Here is a 19,367-nt window from a genome sequence, read left to right as displayed (position 1 = left end):
ATCTCAATTTTAGGTTAGGAAAATATGATCAATGTAACTAAAGGGCAATGAGGAAGAGATTAGGGAAAAAAACCCTAGACTTATACCTATTTAACTACAGTAATATCAATTTTAAAGCTAATGTGATAGGAAATTCAGGCCAGTACTTTTTTCTTTTTTTTTAAGTGCTCTTAATAAGGCTTTGTAAAAAGAATATCCTTTTATCAGACTATGTGTCCCTATTTTTGGCTGAGAAATATGGTCACTGTAATTAAAGTTGAGGTTTGCTTAGTTGCAGGGGAATGAACTAGATGACCTCTGGAGTCTCCTTTCAGCTCTAATTTTCTCTGACTAGGGTTTTCACTCATTGATTGATGGGTTAGTTTCTGTCTTCCTTTCCCACTACTTCTGCTGTCCATTTTATGTTGGGTTTTTTTTTAAACCACATTAATCTTTACAACTTTTGCAATCTTCCAACAAACTTCAGATCCCAAAACTATAAGGTTATTATGAGAACTGTAGTCCTAAAATGATAGTATATAAATTAAGGAACCATTAATGAAAAATTTTCTATTTCTAGTTAATTGACATGTTAATTAATAGCTAGGAGAGGCTTAATTTTGTAATTTTCCAATATTTTCAAAATGTAATTTTGCACTTAGTTTTTTGCCTGGCCCCCTACAAAAGAGATAAAAGTAGGGGGGAAAAATCTTATTTGTATCTTTCCCATATATCAATTCAATTCACATTTGGCTACACATGTGCTTGCTATGCTCCACAAAGCAGTTCTTTAAAATGAAGAATTTGCAAATACTGGACTTAGTGTATATTTTTCACTCATTAAGTACTTATTAATACTGTGTGAGTTCTTCAGATTGAAAGTAAATTTGAGCTCTTACTATTAATCAGATTAACTATTTTCTGGTTAACCTCTGGGAAAAAAATGACTCAGATCACTTCCAGTGTGATCTTAAAGCTACCTAAGTGTTTCAATTTGATCATAAGATGTACTCCAGCACAGCAATTACCTCTTTTAATGACCAACCTCAAATGAGCTGTCCTTATTATTATGGATTCCCAAAAGGTAGCCATATGAAGTGGAAGAAAGGGAACTAACCTCAGAGACAGGATAACCTTGAGTTCAAATTCTACCTCTGAAATGGACTGTGTGACCCTCAGCAAGACATTCAATCTAAACTCTCAATACCCCTCCCCCAGGAAACTCTCTAAAAACTATAAATTTCAGAGCAGTTGCTGATGGGCATTGCTAGAGGCAGTTGCCTTAGTGGGTGTTCCCATTCCCCCCAAAAATCATGTCTCATTTTTAAAAAAAAGAGGTCAAGACCAAGGCTTGGTCTGACAAATTCTATAAAAGATGTCAAGGATACATATGATGAGAAAAGGAGATGGGCCAGTCCCATAACCTGTAAAGAATAACAGAGGGGAGAGGACAAGTATTACTATGTTAGTCTCCACATTAAAATATCTGATATTAAAATAGCCATATGAAAAAATAACTGGAAGTTCTCAAGCATGTGGGGGGGGGGACCTATTTAGGTGATTTATAGAAGGACAAAGACAAGAAACAAAGGATGAGAAGTTGTGGATGGATAGGTTATGATAGACACTAATATAGGGTGTATTCACTTTTGCTCAGAGATCCAAGAAAAGGTCAAACTATATAAACAGCTTAAATGTCCTTTTTTTCTAGTCAGTTCTTCCCCAGAGGTAAGTTTCCCCTAACCAGGCACTCTAAAACAGATAATACTGTAAGCATATGGTCAAAGTTCTTTTCAAGACCAAGAAAACAAAGCCACCATCAAATAAACTCCTCAAACTGAACTCTCTCTAAAAGGCTAAAATCACCAGTTTGGAAGTGGAAATTAAAATCAACTGCTTTTGGCATTATACCACATAACCAGTTTGTTTTTCTTTTAGGCTAAAATGTTTATCGTATTAATATCCAGAAATGTGTCTCTGTGCCATTATATACTTTTATCTGGGAATGGCCAGATGGATTCAAGTGTGAAAACTCTTTCAGAGTCATTTACAACCAATCCAAATGTCTACATAATTTGAACAAGGACTGCTAGAATAAATATTTGTATCACCTTAGGGCTGAGACTTTGGATATTATATGGAATCCTTTCATTTTACAGATGAGGATCTGAGGCTGGACTCTGCAAGGGTCAAGTGACTTGCCTAAGGTCACACAGTTATTTAGAGTCCAAGGAGGGACAAAACACACCCAATATCTTTAGCACAGGCAGCTCTTTCCACTCTCTGGCTAACAAATGTCAAATCAACTGACTTTAATACATTTGTGCTTATGAGATATTTAACCTTTGAGAACTTTACTTTGATGATTAAAACAAAGAAAAGCACCAAACAATTCCTCATTTGGGCAAGAATTTGTTTATTTTACTTTGCTCAGATCACAACTAAGGTGATCAAAGTGATTCTCTGGCCTGTATACAAATAAGGCCATAAAACAAATAACGTCTAAGTCTCTTATTGGGTAGTCTGGCACACCCAAACTCTTTGCAGATTTCAACAGGTCCCACCCATTCCCATAGTATGAGCTTTCCAAATGGAAATGAACTTTGACGAAGGTCCACAGAAGTGTTTGCAACCGCTCGTTTCACTTAGGACAGCTCAAGTCTTTTTCAGCTTCTCTGTTTGGCCAACTTGACAACCGTTAAAGATGCCCTGCTGAATCATTCTAAAAAGATCTATGTGGTCCTGCAACATTCTACTTGCCACTGGGAAGGATGTGAAAACAGAGAGAGAGAGGGAAGCCAACAGAATGAGATCAATGGCAGTGTCAGAACTTGAAGAAAAGGATAAAAACCAAGACTTTACTTAAAAATGAAAAACATAAAACCCCAAATGTCCACACCAGTCATTCTATTTAATATATGCTCCTTGGGGATCATGGATAGCAATAAGAAAGGTCCTTTACTAAAAAAGTATCCTGGAAAAGCTTTTGTAGACAACCAGAGTAGTTTCTCTTATCTTTTCTCACTAGTAGATCATACTCTTAAAAGAAGTATTATTTCTGCTAAGAAGGCAGCTTAGTTTTCCATTGAAGAGCAAACGGTTGCATTAGAAATGGTCAGTTTAAAAAAATCACTCCATTCTAGTTCTGATTCAACTACTGTAACTACCCAATTATGCTATGTATTTCTTCCTCTTTATATATTTTACAAGCCTTTGAACCTAACGTATCTTCTACAAACCACTCAAGAAGTTTTACTTTCAATCTGGGGTCTCCCAGTGCCAATGGCCTTCTTGAAGAGGATCATGACATCAGGAAGGTGATGCCATGACTTGTACATAAACTGGATTTATGGAGACTGCTGTGCCAAGTCACTCTCTCCTCTGAAGCCATCTCAGTCCAGTGGCAAGATACCGATCAAGATAACTGGAGATGGCCCCAAGTGCTGCCATTGCCAATGGGGCTCTACCAAAGCCCTACATCTTCAACCTTGAGAACCTTGAATGTGTTTATTAAATTTTGGTTCTGACAGTGTGCTAACAGATTGTTCCCTGGGGCATCAATACAACTGCTAAGGGATATACCTGCTAATATAAATGGCCATGTTTTTAAAATGTCACCCTACCAATATCTATGACAATTAATTGACTATTTGAACAATCCTCCAAAGATGATCTGGCAAAGGAGCTAATGGTCATCTTCACTTTAAGAACAGCAGGGTTAATCAGTGGGTACCAGGAAGTCATACGTAAGGGAGCGAAAGAAAAGTAGGATGAAAGGGAAGAAAAAAGAATGTGGTTGAGAGTAGTAGCACGCCACTCCTAGCTCCTTCAAATTCCAGTCAGTGGTTCCAGTGTCAGAGATCAACCACCATGATCAAAATATATTAATATTTTGTCATATTTTCACCTTGGAATATTTTCAAGATTCAAGTCAGAATTTCTAGCCCAGAAGTCTCTTCTAGAATTTTCTCAGGAATAATATTCAGATAGATAGATAAAATATGGTATTTGGGAGAATCATCAGTTCATTTGCATATGATTTGCATATACTTTACACATCCACAGGCTGTGCAACTACAACTGGATAATTTTTTACATTTGAATTTGATCACTATTAGAGGCAAGTTTCTAAAAAGGAGACATTATCCTGAGTCCTCTCCTCTATTTTGTATTATCTACCTCATTCTCAGTGACTCAGGTTCTTTTGACAGTGCTCATTTCTGAACATCAGAGAGGAAGAGCACACATATAGATACAGAAGGGAGAAGGGGAATAATATGGGTCATCAAAAATCTCTTCTGAGCCATTAAAGGGCCCCAGACCACACACTAAAGAGTCAGAGGAAATAAACAGCTCCAAAAGTCAGATGCTCATCACATGAAGGGAATGAACTTGTCTGGCCAGTGGGAAAATTATTTTTCAAATTTATTAAGCATACTGTGCCTTCTCAGGATATGAAAGATCATGCAACTCTCATGTACCACATGGTAATGAAGTAGGTACATGTATCATAGGCACTACATACTTGCAACTTGCAACTGGCTCTTTAGAAGTCAGCTGATCCAATTACCTCAGTTTACAGAAGGAAATGAGAACTAGAAAAGAGGAAGTGATTGCCCAAATTTATGTAACTGAGGGTTCTAAGTATCAGAGTCTGAATCTGAACTCCACTCCCAACTCCAAAACCAAAAACGCTTTCAAGGACAACTTGCTGACTCTCTGATGATACTGAGAAACTGGGGCAATAGGGCAATATATGATCACATTCTGTATAAACTTGCCTCTCCTGCTTTGGACAGAACACAGGATAGGCACATCTGGTGAGAATGCTGCCCAGCTGCTCTTGAAAAATTCTGAAGCTAAATTCAATTATTTTTACTTTCAAATCATCTATCTCCTGTAAGTTAGGTCTTCCTTCCTTCTCTAAGAAATCAATGTATAAGCACCCTACTGCAGCTCTGAAATGAAAAAGAATCCAAGAGGATTCTCAGATTCATCAGATCTGTTATTTAGAGGGTAATTCAACAGGGAGAAGGGAACAAGAATTGACATAGCACCTACTATGTACCAGGCATCATGCTAATCATTTTACAACTAGTATGTTATTTGATCCTTACAATAACCCTGTGAGGTAGATGTTATTCTCCCCATTTTGTAGTTGAGAAAACTAGGGCAAACAGAAGTTAAGTGACTTGCCCAGGGTCACACAGCTGGTATGTGTCTGAGGTCAAACTCAAACTCAGGTCATTCTGACTCCAGGCCCAGGCACTATTCTATCAGCCTGTAAAAAAAAAAAATTATTTGCAAGGAGTTATCCAATAAATGATTTGGTCCATCCTTACTAGTGAAGATAGTATATCTTTAATTCTCATTTTCATTTATAATTTTTAAAAATCTGACTATTTTTGCTACATTGTGTTTCTGGTTTTATAAAGGCAGTTTTACTTGGAGGGGAGAATCTAACTGCCAAGGGTCCTTGGTACAATGCAATATCTCAAGAGTCTCTATATTAACAATGTCCAGGGGACAGGGGAAAATCAAATGCACATCTAGAACAAGTGACACCATGGAAATAACTATTTTGGTGCCGTAACTCAGAGATTATTATGAAATAAAATCAAGCATAGAAAATGCACTGTTGTAAATTTTCTCTGCAAACAGCTGGTTCTAATCAGAAGAATTAGGTAAAATGAGAAGGAAATCAACCAAGAAGTTGACATCTGCTACTCTAAAGTTTCTTCCAGCCCTCATGTCTACAAGTGTCTCTTGGAAGTTCCCTCATCTGTAAAATAAGGGGTTTGGATTCCATGCTCGAAATCATATGATCACACAGATTTAACAGCGAATACAACTATACGCCATGGCAGAAAGATGCTTCTGAAGAAAAGGAGTTCATGATTTGAGATTGAGAGTCAACCATTCCTTAGTTAGATGTTCTTTGGAAGTTTACTGAATGGTGAAGCAACAGATGCTTTGCCCATGTCTTGAAGGAGAGACATGACTTGTCAGGGCCAGATATTCTGGGCATAAACAAGGCTTTTAATTTGTTCCTGCCCACAAAAGAGAAGGAGAGAATGGGTAATATTATTCTGTTTGAGCCAGAGTCTTGTGTCATAAACTCAAGACATGGCTGTGAAAGTTCCTCTTTGATGAGAAATTTCCAGAAGTCCAAGACTTCATTCAATAGGTCAGAAGTGGCGATTTCCGCTGCAGTGAGCAGTTTTAGTCTCTTGGCCTGCTCAGAAGCTGAAAACACCTCCCTGAGATCACAACCCTCCTGATTCTTTCTCCAAACTGAAAGACATCAAAACTCTGACCTGGAAGCTGGTTGTAGCTTAGATCACCTTGAGACACAACTGGATAGTGCAAGTTACAGTAGGGTGTCGATTGGATAAGGTATAAACCAACAAGCTTACAATGTAGATGTGCAGGAATTGGTTGTCACAAATATTGGGGGAAAATATTTGGGGGAGGGTTCATGGTGAAACGATGCATTAGGGAAAAGACAGGGAGAGACAAGAAGATAACAGAGCTCAACGACCAGACAGATAAAGTGTCTAAATGACAAAGGAGCTAGAATCCATCTTGAGCTCTTTGAGAGAAAGGAAGAGCATATTAAATTTTAAACAAAGACCACCCCAAGGGAAAAAAACATCCAACCTCCCTCCTCCAACCTGCCCCTTTTATTTCCAGTGTTGTTAGTTAGGTTCATATAAAATGAAACGTTCCTAATCTCAAGGGTTTAAAAAAAAACCAACCCACTATCCATATAACAGCTGGCATACTGAGTCTTTGGAGGGGAGACTATTCACATGGAAATGCTCCCCCCAAGAAGAGTCACCTCACCACCTCTAGAGGGAAGGAAAGAAGCACCAAACTCCCTAGCTCCCAGGTATGAGAGATAGAGTAAGGAGATAGAAAAGCAATCTGAATGGAAATTCAGGGGAGGTGGAAAGAAAGACCAACAAGGAAGGTGAATTCCTGCTCATCCCCCTCCCCAGCACTGAAAGAGAAAGAACTGAGCTGGGTTTAATGAAAAGAGGGAAATACCCATCGCCTCAAATGGGAGAGTAAACTAAGTCATAGTGGAGCCCAGAAAAGGGGAAGAGGCTCTTCAAAACCTTTGCTAACAGCCAAGTAAGAAAGGCTACTCTCTTATGAGGGGAGATAAAAAAGAGGAAGGGTGGACGGAAGGGAGGGAGGGAAAGGAAGAGGGAGGAAGAGGGAGAGAACGAAGAACAGGAAAGATAAATTTAGAACAAGCAAGTGTTATTCCTTTGGTAATTCTATCACTCCTTCCTCTCCTCCTCTGACTTAGCTTGACTAGAAATACAGGATGCAAGGGGTTTATGGCACAATGCCTCATTCTGAGCACAGTGTCTCCCCCAATACAGGATGGGGGTGGGGGAGGGGGTCACAGCCTAGAAAGCTTTTAAGGCTAGAAGACAGTAGGAATTAAATCCCTCTCCCCAAGCACAAAGTGATCCAGGCCACCTCACTGGCCAGCTTAACAGAGAAAAGCAAAAAGCATTTCTAATGGTCTTTTAGGAAGGACAAGGGGTTTGATGTTGGCTTTGTAAGTGTTCACACCAAAAAACATTTGGAACCTCAAGTTTCCTATAATGTTCTGATATCATTATTCTCCCCTTTGCTGTAGCTGAGGGCCAAATGTGGGCAGTAGCTATGGGCCTCCACAGGTGAACATGGAGAAAAGCTAGAACAAGAGCAACACTGTCCCTAAGTTTGAACAGGTGAGGAAGGAAAAGCATTTTGATTCAGCCCCTCTGATATGAGACATAATTAATTAGAGCAAAGGGAATGGGGGAAAAACTGGCTTTTATCCCACATTGCCAACCCATTAAAACAAAGCCAGACCAAACCAAACCTGGAGGAATCCTTGGTGTACCATCTGGAGATGGTTCTGGAGATAATAAAGTCCTGGGGAGTCGGGCTTGGCCCACAAGTCTGTGCTGGGGTCTCTTTGCCCTGCCCCTTGAAAGGTATTCTTAGAGAAGACATAATCAAAAAGATACACCCTAAAAACATCCATGGACATTTTTAAGACTAGGAGTTAGTTTTCAGCCAAAAGGAATCAAAGGACTATGAAAGGGGGCTTAAAAAAAAGGTTCCCAGTGCAGCAGCTGGGCATTCAAGGAGGAAGGCTGTGGCCAGAGTAAGGAGGGTGAGGGCCAGGGACCTAAGAGAGTGGAGGAGGAATAGGCACGGAAGGAGGGAGGCAGGCAGTCTAGCAGCCCACCCGCAGAGAGCCAAATCCTCAGGAAATTTCCACTGAAGAAACAACAACACAAAAAAATCCAAGTAACACACATCTTTCCAGTGCATGCTTGTCAACCAGTGGCTAAAGCAAACTGTCATTTGTGGAGGTGGGGAGCCAAGAGAAGTGTCCGAGTGCTTAGGAACAAAAATGAAACTTTATAGTCATGTTAGAATGGAACAACAGTGGTGCTTTAGAAGAAAAAAAGAAAGAAAAGAAAGAAGTGGATTAAGAAGAGCAGGGGGGAAAATAAGTTGAGCTCATGGGCTGAGATCTGGTAATCTAAGTGGCTGTCTGGAAAGATTTTTTTTTTTACAACCAAGGTATAAAGGCTTGAAAATAGGGGTTTTTCTAAGAGAAATGCTGACAAACTCTTAACAGAAGCAAAAGAACTCAGCTGTTATTATCCAGAAGTTTTTCAGGATAATGAGATAGAACACAATAAGATAATGGAGTGGAACGCTAGGGGAGGGCATTAAGAATACTTAAATCATACAATTTAAAAAAAAATAAAACTTTGGTTAGAAAGATGCTCTGTACTCCACTGAAGGAAAAATGCCACTGGACAGGACCTTAATTATTCAAGCCAACAGGAAAAGAGAAGGAAGGAAAGAAGGAGATATAAATTAATCCAGTTTTCTTCATAGTCAAAGGCAAACAGTTTTTAAAACCTAACACATTTCAAAATTAGTGAATTAACCAATGAATTCAAGAAACATATACTGAGTGATTCCAACATACAAGGGCACAAATCTTATTGTTGCAGTGTGCTTTACAGAGTTTTTTTTTTAATCCCTTTCCCTAAATCTACCCCCATCCCCCAAAATGGAAGAGGGTGGAGAGGAAATATTTTTTAACAAAAGGACCAAGCACTCTTCTGAGTATAGTGTGGACATAAAAAGTATTCCCAGACAGATCTTGAGATTTCCTTACCAGTCAGAACATTCATTTCTAGAGTAAGTGGAACCCAGTGCTAAAAACACTCCCTCTCTCCTTTTCACTTAGGAAATAATGATTCCAACTTAAGAAATAAATATGACATGGCATGAGAGAGCAGGTGGTTCTAGATGATTTTCTATCTCTTAAAGACATTAAATTCTTCCCCAGAGAAGAAGCCATAATATTATACCTGGCTGTATTTTACAGGATCCAGAGTTTTAAATCCTATAAATTACAGCCAGATATTGTGTATGGCCAGCACCTCCAGTCTTCTCCTCTATATGTGTGTGTTCATCCTTCATTGCTGAAGAAGACCATGCCATCAGAGAAATGATGGCATGACTTGCACTTGACTTGTTTTGTGAGTGAGGGAGGGCTGTGCAGGTCACCAGCCTCACTTCTCCTCCAGAGTCATCTGAATCCAGTGATCAGATATTCATCAGGATGACTGGAGATGACCCAGGATGAGGCAATTGGGGTTAAGTGACTTGCCCAAGGTCACACAGCTAGTGAGTGTCAAGTGTCAAGTGAGGTGAGATTTGAATTCAGGTCCTGCTGACTCTTGGACTGGTGCTCTATCCACTACACCACCTAGTTGCCCTTCCTCTATGTAACAAAGAGGGGAAATAGATATCATATGTTGAAAGCTACCTCTGGACAGAGGTGAGGGACTCAAGGTGCAGAATGAACCACACATTTTTGGACATGGCTAATGTGGGAATCTCTTTTGCTTGACTCTTATTTGTTGCAAGGGTTTTGGGGTTTTTTTTTCCTCAACAGGAGAGGTGGGTGAGGGGGGAGCAAATTTATATTAATTGAAAAATAAAATAAAAAAGAACAAAAATAGAAGGGCACAGCTAGTGGCACTTTTTTTTTAAGGGGGGAGAGTTCAAGGGACAAATTTTTACACTCTTAATTACAATGAAGAACCTCTAGACACATATTCATCCTGGGAGGAGCAGGAGGCAAGTTCTTTCCACGCTCAGGAGAAAACCATAGACCTCAAAAGTATAAAGAAACTTCCCTCATGAAAACCCTTCTATAAAAATGTCAGGCATCAGCCCATGGGCACCAGGAAGCTCTATCATGGAGCTTGACAGTGGCAGGTATGACGCTGAGACCAGTTCGCAAACAATAACATTAGCTCCTTCTAAATAATGTTAAGGTTCTGACATAGACTGATAAAAGCTGAAAACTTCAAAGGTAAGATTGAAATCCCATCTTTAATCCTCTTCATTGTGTCTGAGTATGGCAGGGGTCCCGGATCAGTGCCTGATGTTACCTACCGCATATGTTTTGAAACATGAGCACAGCAGAGCATGTAAAAACATGGGCAAACAGCTAGATGATGATGAAATTTTTTAAACTTTGTATTTATTGTTTTTGCAGAGTGTAGACTCCGGCAATAATACTATCTAGAATACCAAATGAAGCTGATTTTCTTTTAGGAAGACAAGCTACATAGTAAGAGAAAAAAACAAGCCCAGACTTTGCAAAAATGACCCATTTGAACAGGCATCTTCTACTCAGGGTTAAATTATTTTTGTTTTCTCTGCTCCTATTTACTGATCTCAAATTAATGTATTGTCTACCCAACCACAATACTTCTCCACATCCTCTTTACATTCCTATACTCCTTCATCCCTCAAGTGACAAAGGCGCACTCTCAACGTAACAAAAATTTATTAAATGATGATTGTATACAAATAAAAAGAACAGAGTGGTAGGAGAAACAAAGTTTAGATGAGACAAGATCCCTGCCCTCCTGCAGTTCATAATCTATTCAGGGGATAAGATACATTGTCTTTCTTCTCAACCGAGATGGCATTACAAGTAATTCTATGAAGTTACTTATAACTTGTAATTATTCTATATAAACGTGCAAGCCTGGTTGTACAGTGCCTCATTTGTCCTCACCACTACATTCTTCCTTCTCCAAAATGTATTAGGTCAACATCACCAAGTAGTTGGTGAGGGAGAATCCTTCTTTACTTTCTCTTTATTTTATGTCTACAGAGCAGCCTCACTCTTTCCTTCTCCCTCATATCAATAACTTATTTATGACACCTTATAAATAACTTATGGGGTAGCCAGGTGGCATAGTAGATAGGGCATTTGGCTTGCAATCAGGAAGACTCTTCTTCCTAGTTCAAATCTGGCCTCAGACACTTACTAGCTGTGTGACTCTTAAGCAAGTCACTTCACCTTGTTTGCCTCAGTTCATCATGTGTAAAAATGAACTGGAGAAGGAAATGGCAAACCACTCTAGTATCTTTCTGAGCCAAGGAAATCCCAAAATGGATTCATGAAGAGTTGGACACAACTGCAGTGACTAAACAACACAAATGACACTCCAGGTAACCTCTCTCACCTACATACCCATGAGCACTATAATCCTTTTCTTTCCTACACCCCTCCCCCACTTTCTTCCAACTCTCATCAAGTTGTGTGGGAGAAAACTCTTCCTCTCCTTACTCCATTTATGAGACAAAAAAGGACTTTAAGCATGGTTGATGAGTGCTGGAGATATACCTGTAGCAAGGAAAAGGAAGCCATCAATGCTGAAGTGAATTAAGTTATAATCCAAAATCAGTGCCGTTGACAACTAAAGCCCTTCAGCATCTCTTCCTTCTCTAACTAAAGCTACCTTTCCTTAAGCACCAGCATTCTATATAAAATTAATTTTTAGTGGGGGAGGGACTGGTGGCAGGGAGAAAATTTGGGACTCAAAATTTAAAAAAGAAATGTTAAAGTAAAACATAAAATTCATATTTATGAAATTTAAGGTAATTAGTTCAACAGTATTGAGTTCCTATATTTTTTCTATTTAGCTGTCAAAACACAGGTCTAACCCTATCACTTCACCTGTTCAACAAATTCCATGGTTCCTTATTACCTTGGAGCATCAAAAATAAAATCCTGTTGGCTTTCAAAACACTTCATAATTTGGTCCCTTGCGACCTTTCCAAGTCTTCTTGCACCTTAATCCCTTCTATTCAAGCTGAAACCAGTGACACTGACCTCCTGCATGTTTTTTGAACACGACACTCCAAATCTTGCATGTTTTCAGCGGTAGTATTTTCAATGGCCTATGCTCCATGCCTGGAATGCTCACTCTCTCTCATCTCCACCTTCTAATTTTTTTCAAGTCTCAGCTAAAGGCTCATTCTTTATAAGAATCTTCTCCAAACCTCTTTAATCTCAGTACTTTCCCTCTAATATTATCTCCAACATTTCCTATATATATCATTCGTACACAAGTATTTGCATATTGTCTCTCCCATTAGACCAGGAGCTTCTTGAAAGTAAGGACTGTTTTATGCCACACTTAGCTCAGTGCAGGGCAAATAGCAGGCGCCTAATAAAGGTAAGCCGACTGATTCTAGTAAGGTTCTACTGTAAGTAATGAATGCCTCACAGTGCCATGGAAACAACCTTGGACTTTTAAAGAGAAATACAATCTCTGGTAGATCCTCCCAAATTAGAAAGACTTTGGTTCAGATTTAATGACACATTATGAAAAGTTTGAAAAGAAGCTGAGCTAAGTTTGGAGGAACACATCATCAGAAGTTTGGCTACCAGCTTGGTAGCACAGTGGAGAAAGGACTGGCCTGCACTCAGAAGATCTTAGCTCAAATCCAGCCTCACAAACACTAGTTGTATGACCCTGGGCATGTCACTTAACCTCTATTTATCTCAATTTCCTCAAATGTAAAATTATAATAATCATAATACCTACCTCCCAAGGTTGTTGTAAGGATCAAATGAGGCAGTATCTATAGAGCACTTAGTAAAGTGCCTGGCATATGAGGCACTACATAAAGGCCGGCATCATTATTATTATTGCCAGGTGGTAACTTCCTTCTGCCACGATAACTCATAACAAGACTGTCTCGTGTGTGTGTGTGTGTGTGTATGTGTGTGTGTATATGTGTTACACAGGAATGTAAACACATTTTATAACATTTTTATGAGAAAACACATTCCATCTTGTAAAAAGCCAATTTGCATACTACATTTGGAATTGTGACTTGCTTGTTTGGTAGAAATGGCCAGCACCATAAGTCAGCATACTAAGACTTCCCTCCTAGACTAATAAATGCCTGTACAAGAACTTGGTTGAGTACTATCCATCACTGATTAGCTTAGTGATTTTCTCCCTTTGTGGAAGCAGTCTAGCATAGTGAAGAGAGGACTGTTCTTGGCATTGAAAAGAGCTGAGTTCAATTCCTGTCTCTGATACTGGCTGTGTGTGTGTCACTTAATCTCTATGTGCCTCAGACAACTTCCTACAGCTTAACTACTAAATCACAAGGATTGGGAGATGTCTGCTAGGCTGGGGAAATGACAAATTACTTTATCCTCCATTAGTTGTGTATTTTAAGGGGCAAAAAATTATCACTTTTCCCTAAAGTCAAAAATACCTTTGGCATTTTCTTTTGTTCTAAGCTAAATCTATCCCATTTCAAGTCAACAAGCATGTATTAAGCACCTACTATGTGCTAGGCACTGTGCTAAATGATATATCTTGGTAAAATGCTTCTTTGGGCAATGAATAATTATATATATCCATTTGAATTCTGATTGTTCTTGCCAATTTCTGTAAAGATTTAGACTTCCAAGTCATTGGGAACTCAAACCAAAAATATATATTTAGCTCCTAATATGTGCAGGATACTATTCTTGATGTATAAAGAATATGTACTTTGAAGCCATAACACATCACCTTTGGCCTCACAAGCCAGGTGGGAAAGCAACACATAAAACACAATGAAAATTAAGACCCAGGACAAACGCTCATCAACTATACAAGGCAAAAACACAAGGGCTGTCAAAAGGAAGCACCTGATTAAATTACCCAATGAGTGGCATGTAAAACTATGTGCTAAGAATTCAGTAAGATCTTTGTGAACTGGACTTCAAAAGAAGGGACCTGAAGGATGATGGACAGAGCTTAGATAATGAACATCCTATAAAGATTCTTTTTTAGGGTGTGGAGGGGTAACAACAGTAATATCTGCATATTTATTTCCTACAATGATACTTTAAAATTCCCACCAATTCTGAATATATTTCAATAAGCTGTCCCCCATTTAAAAAAAATTGATAAATGGAACCCTTTATGTTTTATTAGTAAGAAACTAAGCTGATTTGAGAGGAGGCATTCCTACCTTCCAATAAAATAGAAGTGACTTAGACAATGTGTCCTATCATTTCCACCACCCTTGACTTTAGGCATTTCTTCCTATCCTTTATTCATTCAATAGATATTTATAGGCATCTATTCCATGCAAGGCACCATAGGGGAAGCAAAGATGATAAAGGCATAGCTCCTTCCCTCATAGCACTTACAACCTAACAGAAGAGGTAACTCCAAGTCTTCATGTGTATATATCCATCCTACATTACCATTGGAGCCTTTGCAGAGTGACACTCTCCACAATACATTATCATTTTCCACTCTATGTCCACACTTTCTATGGTTACGGGTCTGCGTCACAGAGAGAGGAACTGGATTTGTGACTTCACTGTTACAAGGAACTTCTAGGTGAAAGAATTCCCTTGACTAATAATGCACATGGGCATCTTCTCTGGAACTTCTCACCTTCATAAATCCCCAAATTCCAAGTTCCAAATAATTTGCAGGGTACAGAGATGAAGAGAGAATTCCTCCCATATTCACTAACTTCCCAGCCAGCTCTGAATCGAATCAAACTCATGCTACCGTTTTACAGAAGCGTCCACTGGGTTGTTCTGCCCTGCTGGACTCTACCTCAAGGTGAACTAGAACTTAAGTGTGTAGAACTACTGATTAGTACCTCTTTGAATCTTAATGTAAACTTTTCCTCCTGACCCCCATTAGTAGCCTTCTGTCATTCAGGGGCTTCTTCTGGGAGAAGGCCCAAGAACCTTTCTATAATTGGAAGATTCTATGAACAAAGTTCATCCTGAGATGTTCACCTTATCATTCCTAGCACTCCTTTTTTCCGAGTCCATCACTGAACTTACCAGTGACTTAGGTTATCTATAAAATTGAGGTCACAAAAGCCCCTATATGTCAGAGGATCAAGGGAGATGATGTTTATAAAATGCTTTATAAACCTTAAAGCACTATATAAATTTATTAATTATTATGAATTATTTGATTAAAAACATTTGATTTTAAAATGATCAATCTGGCATTTTGGGACAGCTTGATAACAACTCTAGAGCCAATGAGTAGTTGATTAGGCTGACTACACAGGATATTGGTTGATAAGATGCCCTAAAAAACTGATCTCCATTGGTTGAGTCACTGGCCATGTGTGGGCATGAACGCAATGGTGCCAGACTTATCAAGGGGATAAATGTGGAAGTTGCATAAGGCCTGGGACTCCAGGTATGATAGGCCAATGTGCATCACTTAGCAGGTCCCCTGCTTCCTCACCACCATTCCTTTTACACATACTAAAACTGAGCCACTTAAATATCCTGTATGATTTTTAAACTTAAGCTTCCCAGGCAAAAGAGTACTAGAAATATCTCTAAGCCCCAAAGCAAACCCAAAATAGAAGTTCCGCAAAATCTCTGGTGGTCCTATTACCCTCTCTCCCTTCCTCCACATTTGAAAACCATTTCAGATTTGGTTACCTCAATGTCTCTAGACAATATGCTTAAAATAAATCTCCCCAGTAGAAAATGCATCCAGAATGGGAATAACACAAGCATTTGCAATGATCATGTAATGCCAGAACGATAATAAGCATGTAACACCAAAATGAAAGGAGACACCCAAAGAATCTGCACAGGAGAAGGAAGGAAGGTATTTCAGAGACTCTAGGCTCTTAGCTCTATATCTTAAACTGAGTCTCAAGCAACAGAACCATTGGCTTGGTACATGGGTCAAAAGATAACCAATCCCAAATTGTCCACTTGGCCCTTCCTTCCCTTAAAGAGAACAACTGTCATGGCTCCCACTGCTGACTCCCATTTCCCTGTTTTATCTTGGAATTTCACATTGTACAGTCTACTCTAGGTTGAGAAGGGTTTTAATAACTCAGTCACTAATTAGTTGCTCTGATCAAGAATTACAGGTGACTGGAGTAGGGCACTGAGTCAAAGGGCTATGGTCATATCCTTAAAAGTAATGACATTTATTTTCAGTGAGAAAAGAAATGCAGAGGCCAGGTGGGAACTAAACAATTCAGCTGCTTTGATCATTAGAATTAGCTGTATAAATTATTCCTGTTCATTCTTAAGAATACTTTTTCTTCCACCTGACCCTTAAGTCCTGAGCTTCAGAAAAATATGGCAAAGTCACTGTGGAGATGAGTCCAACAGTCTTGCTCTTTTGAAGAAATGACCTTTGACTTTTTTTAAACTACACCTGTACAAAACCCGCACAAGAAAGAGTGAGCAGCTTCAAGGCCAGATGTCTGACTCCCAAGGGCACAAAGTCCTTCTCCACTGTACCTATGTGAGAATTCTAGGACTTCACTAAGTCGTACAGTCCAGGCTCCCCAGGGCTTGGCCAGGGAATGTTGATGTTGTTTCCCTAAACTGGAGCCATTCAGCCCACACAACAGTGCCAGTTCCCACAGTCCCAAGGATAAGATCTGAGCAGCCTCTTCAGTCCTGTCTCAGTGATATGTTTTCATTAATTTTCTCATTACTCAAAAGCTATTCCTGTTTGACCAGGAATCGTTCAGGCAGCAGTTTAAATGACCCCCCAACTTCACATGGCCCCCATCTCTTAGCAATTTCAGTACTTCACAGATGTATCTGAATTAATTACTTTTCTGGGTTAGCTTCCATCCGCGGAAGCCTCTCCTCTGCCTCTTAAATCTTTCCAAACTACTCTCTGACTACAGGGATGCAGTTGCAACAACCATAAAAGTCATCTTAAAAGGCATATTGGAAGAAAAAAAAAGCCCACACAAACTTGTTAACAAGTCAGGAGTTTAAAGGACCTGCCACCTTCCCCACCCATCCTATAGGCACCCAGACTTCCTTCTGCAACCCCTTTTTACACATACCCCAACTGTTTCAAAGAGAAAACGGAGAGAAATGGGGGGGGGGGGGGGCAGAAAGCAGAGGCAAGTATGGGGGAGGTGAAGGGTGGAAGAAAAGAGAGCTGAGGGAAAAGGAGAGGGAAGGGAACGGGGACAGCGGAGAAAGAGGAGACACAAGAGGAGGAATGAGATGCCAGCAGGAGGGAGAAATAAGGAGGGGGAGAAAGGGAGAGAAAAAAGGGAGGAGGGTGACAAAGGAAGAAGGAGGGATTGGAGGAAGCGTGAAAGAAGGAAAAGGAGTGAAAAAGGAGGAAGAAGAGGGAGAAGACAAGAAGGAGAGGGGAGAAAGAGGAAGACGAAAGGATAATGAGGATGGAGAAGTTAAAGAGGGTGGGAGAGAAGGAAGGGGAAGGAGAAGGAAGTGGGGGAAGGGAAGAAGGAAGATGAGAAAGGGAAGAAAGAGGGGGAGGGGAAGAAGATGAGAAAGGGAAGAAAGAGGGGGAGGGGAAGAAGATGAGAAAGGGAAGAGAAGAGGGGGAGGGGAAGAAAGAAGCGGGGGGCAGGGGAAGGGAAGAAAAGAGGGGGAGAGAAAAGAGGGCAGAGAATGGACGGACGAGGGGGGAGAGAAAAAGAGGGCAGAGGGAGGGAAGGGGACGATGGGGGGACAGGGGGGACCAGGGGAGGAAAGTCGGGGGCCCCCCCGGACAGGGCAGCAGCCGGCCTCGCGGGCCCCGCGGCTGCAGCCCGGCGAGCCCTTTCAACAGGTAACTGACCCCGTGCATCTGGGCAAACGCGCGGCGGCGGGCTCCCCGGCCCGTGCCAGGGGCGCCCCTCCCCGCTGCCCCTCGGCCCGGCTCCGGCTCCGGCTCCGGCTCCGGCCGGCCCTGGCCGAGGTCCAGCCGGCGGCGAGGACACACAGACACGCAGACAGACACAGACACACACACACACGGACACGCGCGCACAGGCACACGCAGAAAGTTTGTGGCCGACCATCGGTGCTGGGGGAGAAACTTCCAGTCCCAGCCCGAGGACCGAGGGGAGCGTGCGGGGCTGCCGGGGACACCCACGTGCGGGGGAAGCCGACAGCTGCGGCAGCCCGGCCTGGGCGGCTGCCTCCCCCTCCCGCTCCGCTCCTCTCTTTCTTCTCCTCCCTCCCTCCCTCCCTCCCTCTCTCCTCGGTCTTCTCCCCCTCCTCCCTTCCCTCCCCTCCCCCTCCGCTCTCCTCCCCCCAGACGCCATCGCTCCCTCTCCCTCTCTCCCTCTCTCCCCTTCCCTCCCTCCTTCTCCCTCTCTCTCTGTCTCTCTCTCCCCGGCATGAGGGAATGTGGAAGTGAAAGGCAGAGACGACATGTTGGCCGCCCCGCAGCCGGGCCTGTGGCGGGGCCGGTCCCCGGGGAGCCCCCGGGGGGGCGGGCCGCGCGCTGGGCTCCGGGCTCCCCTCCCCCTCCCCGCCGCCGGCCCCCTCCCCCTCCCCTCCCCGCCGCCGGCCCCCTCCCCGGGCTCTCGCGGTCTGGCTCCGCTCGGGAGGAGGGAGGGGGGAGCGGCGGGCTCCGGCCGGAGACTCACCCTTGGGCTCCTGGAGCGGCTCCTGCGGGGACCTGGGCGGGGGGTCCCTGCGCCGGGCCCGGGGGGGGCGGCAGGAAGAGGGCTCGCTTCTGGCTGCCCACCGCCTGATGTGGGTGCTGGTACCGCCGGCTCTCCTCCGAGCACGCCCGCCCCGCTCCCTCCCTCCCTCCCTCTCTCTTTCTCTTTCTCTCTCTCCCTCCCTCCCTCTCCTCTTCCCTCCCTCCCTCCCTCTCTCCTCTCTCTCTCCTCCCTCTCTTTCTCTCTTTCTCTCTCAGGAAGAAGGGAATGAGGCAGGGCTGACGTGAAGGGATGCAAAACAGCTCCTCCTAAGCCAGCTCTGAGAGGAAGAGAGAAAAGCAGCTCTTTTATCTCTCTTTTGTTTTCTCACTTCCTTTCCCCCCTCCCTCAATACTCCCCCTCCCTGGTCAGCCCAAGTTTTCTTTTCTCTTTCCACCACACAGAGGATTTTTCTTTCTTTTTCTTTCTTTCTTTCTGTCCAACTCTCCCACTCTAATTGAAAGCCTGGAGGGGGGTTCCCCCCCTTTTTTCTTCCCTCTTTTCTTCCTTCTTCCTCCTTTCTCTTTTCTTTAAAAGGGTTTTGTTTGCTGTGGGAG

At 42.0% G+C, this 19,367-nt stretch overlaps 1 protein-coding gene across 1 annotated transcript in view; it reads right to left on the bottom strand.

Moving 5' to 3' along the window:
• The window catches only part of ZNF710 (zinc finger protein 710), an 84,227-nt gene extending 65,273 nt beyond the window's left edge, over positions 1-18,954 (bottom strand). Inside the window, exon 1 of the mRNA XM_072618451.1 lies at positions 18,754-18,954. The gene's annotated coding sequence lies outside the window, so the exon portion shown is untranslated. The remainder of the gene's footprint in view (positions 1-18,753) is intronic.
• Positions 18,955-19,367: the final 413 nt, after the last annotated feature.

The sequence above is a fragment of the Notamacropus eugenii genome, chromosome 1 (assembly GCF_028372415.1).
Source record: "Notamacropus eugenii isolate mMacEug1 chromosome 1, mMacEug1.pri_v2, whole genome shotgun sequence".
NCBI lineage: Eukaryota > Metazoa > Chordata > Mammalia > Diprotodontia > Macropodidae > Notamacropus > Notamacropus eugenii.
Note: the sequence above shows the minus strand (reverse complement) of the source record. Positions and strands in the feature narration are given on the sequence as shown.